General features: G+C 40.0%; 1 pseudogene; it reads left to right on the forward strand.

Moving 5' to 3' along the window:
* The first annotated feature begins 4,262 nt into the window (after window positions 1-4,262).
* On the forward strand, window positions 4,263-4,584 carry LOC108301725 (annotated as a pseudogene).
* The last annotated feature ends 503 nt before the right edge of the window (window positions 4,585-5,087 follow it).

Genomic DNA, 5,087 nt, shown 5'->3' on the forward strand with positions numbered 1-5,087 from the left:
CAGATTATTCAAATGAGTGCTATTGGGAGGATTAGTTAACCATTTGGAGAAAAATACATTTAAGCATTTCAGCTCCCAATTGACATATTCATTCTAGGTGAATGAAAAGATTAAATAAAAAGTTTTTTCAGTTCCCATTTTGCCTCTTGGGGCAATGTCATCTTTTCCATATGAAAAAAAAAAAAAACACACACACACAAATTGAAGTATAGGATATAACAAAACCAACTGTGTGTTCTGGGGGGAAGCAACAGAAAAACAAAGACAAGAGATGTTGCAAAAAAGATGGAGGAGGGTTCCCCTCTCCTCAGAGGAAGGACTCAAAACACTGATGTGGCAGTATGCACCGTCCCACATAAAGCCAGGGATGTTCATCATTTTGGCAGATAAGATGGGGATGGCCAAGCATAGTGGCACATGCCTATAATTCCAGAACTTGGGGAGGCCGAGGCGGGCGGATCACCTGAGGTCAGGAGTTCGAGAACAGCCTGGCCAACATGGCGAAACCCTGTCTCTACTAAAAATACAAAAAATTAGCTGGGTGTGGTGGCTGGTGCCTGTAATCACAGCTATTCAGGAGGCTAAGACACGAAAATCACTTGAACTTGGGCAGCAGAGGTTGACAGTGAGCCGAGATTGCTCCACTATACCCCAGCCTGGGATACAGAGCAAGACTCCGTCTCAATAAACAAAAGAAAAAGAAAAGGTGGTCGTTAGGAGGGTATTTCTCCTAAATGGAGGGAAAAAATGGACTCCAAGGGGAAAAAAAAAAAGTAGAAGAAAAGTCTTAAATAGAGGCTGGCGGCCGGGCGCGGTGGCTCACGCCTATAATCCCAGCACTTCGGGAGGCGGAGGCAGGTGGATCACGAGGTCAAGAGATCGAGACCATCCTGGTCAACATGGTGAAACCCTGTCTCTACTAAAAATACAAAAGTTAGCTGGGCATGGTGGCACGCGCCTGTAGTCCCAGCTACTCGGGCGGCTGAGGCAGGAGAACTGCTTGAACCCAGGAGGCGGAGGTTGCGGTGAGGTGAGATCCCACCATTGCACTCCAGCCTGGGTAACAAGAGTGAAACTCCGTCTCAAAAAAAAAAAAAACCAGAGGCTGGCTTTGTTAAGCCTGGAAAAGAAAATTATAAAGCATCTGATAGAATTGACTATAAAAAGGCAGAAAGAAATTTGCAACTTGCAAAAACAGTTGCCATCTTTAACATATGTGAACTTTCTTCTCAAATATTTGTTGAGCATATACTATATGCCACACAATTTTGAAATCTTTAAGTATGACAGTGAACAAAAAGGAGTCCCTGCCATCTCTGAACTTAGCCTAGTAGAAAGATACACACAAAACACACACACACACCAGATGGTGAGTAGTGCTATGGAGAAAAAAACAGTACAGGGAATAGAGAAAAGGTGGTTTCTAATTCATAACGGATGGATGGAGACTTCAAAGGAAAAGTGACATCCTAGTAAAAACCTGAAGCAAGTAAGGGAGCAAACCATACTAATAACGGGCAGAGGAAACAGCAAGTGTAAAAGCCCTGAGTGGAAGTTTTTTGAGACGGGGTCTCACTCTGTCACCTGGACTGGAGAGCAGTGGCGCAGGCTCACTGCAGCCTCAACCTCCCTCTGGGGCTCAGTGATTCTTCCACCTCCGCCCCCTGAGATTAATCACTCCGTGCTAATTTTTGTATTTTTTGTAGAGATGGGTTTCCCCATGTTGCCCAGGCTAATCTCCAACTCTTGGGTTCAAGACATCTGCCCACCTCAGTCTCCCAAAGTGCTAGGATTACAGGCATGAGCCACCGCACCTGGCTAGAAGTTTTGCTTTGTTCTGTTCAAGGAATAACAGGGATATTTGTGTGTCTAAAAACCAGTGATCTAAGAGGAAAATAGCAGAATATGTAATGGAAGTTGGGGATTTGGGAAGGGGGGGTTCTAGACAGGAGTAAGATTCTTAATCTTTTTTGTGCTACGGCACCTTTGCAAGTGTGATGAAACCGTTTCAGTGTTTTGAGGTGTATTTAAAACACGACTACAAAGGAAATTATATTTAAAAAACAGAATATTAACAAATTTAGAAAAAATATATACTTTTATTAACATTATCAAAAACAAGTGGCAAACAAAAAGCTAGCAGAGGAAGAAAATAATAGAAGATTAAAACATAGATAAAACAGAATAGAAAAACAGAAACAAAACCTAAAGTTGATTCTTCAAAAAGATTAACAAAAATTAATAAAACTTGAGCTAAATTGACTAAGATAAAAGACTCAGATTACTAAGATCAGAAATGAAAATGGGAACATTACTATCAATTCTACAGAAATAAAGAGGATTTAAGAGAGTACTATGAACAACTGTATACCAAAAAATGGGACAAACTAGATGAAAGGAACAAATGCCTAGAAACCAAAAACATACCAAGATTGTATCATGAAGAAATAGAAAATCTGAATAGACTTGTGTATTATTGTGCTCTCATACTGCTTATAAAGACATACCTGAGACTGGGAGATTTATTTAAAAAAAAAAAAAAAAAAAAAAGGTTTAATGGACTCACAGTTCCATGTGGCTGGGGAGGCCTCACAATCAATCATGGCAGAAGGCAAAAGGCACATCTTACATGGCAGCAGGAAAGAGAATGAGAGCCAAGTGAAAGGGGAAATCCCTTATAAAACTATCAGATCTTGTGAGACTTATTCACTACCACGAGAACAGTATGGGGGAAACTGCCCCATGATTCAGTTATCTTGCACCAGCTCCCTCCCACAACATGTGGAAATTATGGGAGCTACAATTCAAGATGAGATTTAGGTGAGGACACAGACAAACTATATCAACCTGTAACTTGTAAGGAGATTCAACGAGTAATTTAAAAATAACCTCTTGACAAAAGCCCTGGACCCTGGCTTCACTGATGAATTCTACTAAATATTTAAGAAAGAACTAACACCAGTCTTTCTTAAACTCTTCCAAAACATTTAAAAAGAAAATGCTAAGTCAGTCTATAAAGTCAGCACTGCTATGACACCAAAGCCAAATAGAAACTAGAAGAAAACTGCAGATCAATATAGTTTATGACATTAATGCAAAAACTTCAACAAAATAGTAGCAAATTGAATTCAGCAGCATATTAAAAGGATTATACACCATGACCTAGTGGAATTTATTCCTAGAATGCAAGGATAATTCCACACATGAAAATCAACCAATGGCAGATGAGGAAAAAAAAATCAATGTAATACAGCACAGTAACAGAATGGAGGAAAAAAACTGTATGATCACTGCCATTTAGTTAGAGAAAGCATTTGACAAAAATTCAAAAGCCTTTCATGTCAAAAACACTCAAGCAGGGAATAGAAGGAGTCTACCTCAACATAATAAAAAACATATATAAAAAACACATAGTGAACATCATACTGAACAGTGAAAAACTGAAAGCTTATCCTACAAAATCGGGAACAAGGCAAGGATGCTCACTTTTGTACTCCTATTCAGCATAGCACTGGAAGTTAGCCAGAGTAATTAAGCAAGAAAATAATCTTTAAAAAGTTATCCACATTGGAAAGGAAGAGGTAAAATTATCTCTGTTCATAAATGATATGCTCTTACAGATAACACTAAAAATTCCATTTTAAAAACAGTTATAACTAATGAAGTTGGCAAGGTAGGGGGATATGAAATCACACAAAAATTAGTCGCATTTTTATATACTAACAATGAAGCTATCCCAAAAGCAAGAAAACAATTCCAGCCAGGCACGGTGGCTCACACCTGTAATCTCAGCACTTTGGGAGGCCAAGTTGGGTGGATCTCTTGAGGTCAGGAGTTCAAGACCTGCCTGGCCAACATGGCAAAACCCCATATCTACTAAAAATAGAAAAATTAGCCAGGTGTGGTGGCAGGCACCTGTAATCCCAGCTACTCAGGAAACTGAGGTAGGAGACTCACTTGAGCCTGGGAGATGAAAGTTGCAGGGAGCCAAGATCACACCTGATACCACTGCACTCCAGGCTAGGTGAGAGAGAGAGACTCAGTCAAAGGAAAGGAGAGGGGAGGGAAGGGGGGATGCGGGGGGGGGGGGGGGGGGGGGCAGGGAAGGGAAGGTGAGGAGAAGGAGAGAAAGCAAGGAAGGAAGGAGAGGGAAAAGAAAGAAAACAATTCTACCTACAGTAGCATCAAAAATATATATATTTAGGAATTAACCAAGAAAGTAAAAGATTTGTACAATTTAAACTATAAAAGAGAGTCTAAAGATGGCGGCCTTAGCAGCAAGAGGTGCTGTGGTGCTGTGTGGAAATATCAGTCAGCCGGTTGCTTTTGTGAAAAAAAATTCTTAGACTGAAGCGTCCAGTCAGCTGAGAGCACTTTGCACAGTTTGGACATATATGAAATTGTATTGTACCTTTTGACAAGGAGACTGGCTTTCACAGAGGTTTGGGTTGGGTTCGGTTTTCAGAATAAGAACTTCAGAATGCACTAGAACAGGAAAATCATATTCTAGTTGGAGTAAAGCTCCAGGTTCAAGCTCAAAGGCCAAAAGGTTTGCAAACATCTGATGACGACAATGATTTTTGAGACCGCCAGCCTATTAAAGTTAACATACTGGAAAAAAAAAAAAACTATAAAACATTGCTAAAAGAAATTAAAGAAGACATAAATAAATAGAAAGACATCTCATGTTCCTGGATTAGAAGACTTAATATTGTTTAGATGTTAGTGTTATATAAATCAATCTTCAGATTCTATGGAATCCTTATCAGAATCCCAGTGATGTTTCTGCAGAAATAGAAAACTCCCTCCTAAAATTTATGTGGAATGACAAGGGCTCTCAAATAGCCACAACAATTTTGGAAAAAGAACCAAGTTGAAGAACTCACTTCCTGATTTCAAAACTTACTACAAGTGTGTTATTGGCATAAAGACGGTTTTATAAACAAATGATGCTAGGAAAGCTGGATATCCACATGCAAAAGAATGAAGCTGGGCCAGGCGCAGTGGCTCACGCCTGTAATCCCAGTACTTTGGGAGGCCGAGGCGGGTGGATCACGAGGTCAAGAGATCAAGACCATCCTGGTCAA

Source organism: Cebus imitator, unplaced genomic scaffold, assembly GCF_001604975.1.
Source record: "Cebus imitator isolate Cc_AM_T3 unplaced genomic scaffold, Cebus_imitator-1.0 Scaffold1, whole genome shotgun sequence".
Lineage (NCBI taxonomy): Eukaryota > Metazoa > Chordata > Mammalia > Primates > Cebidae > Cebus > Cebus imitator.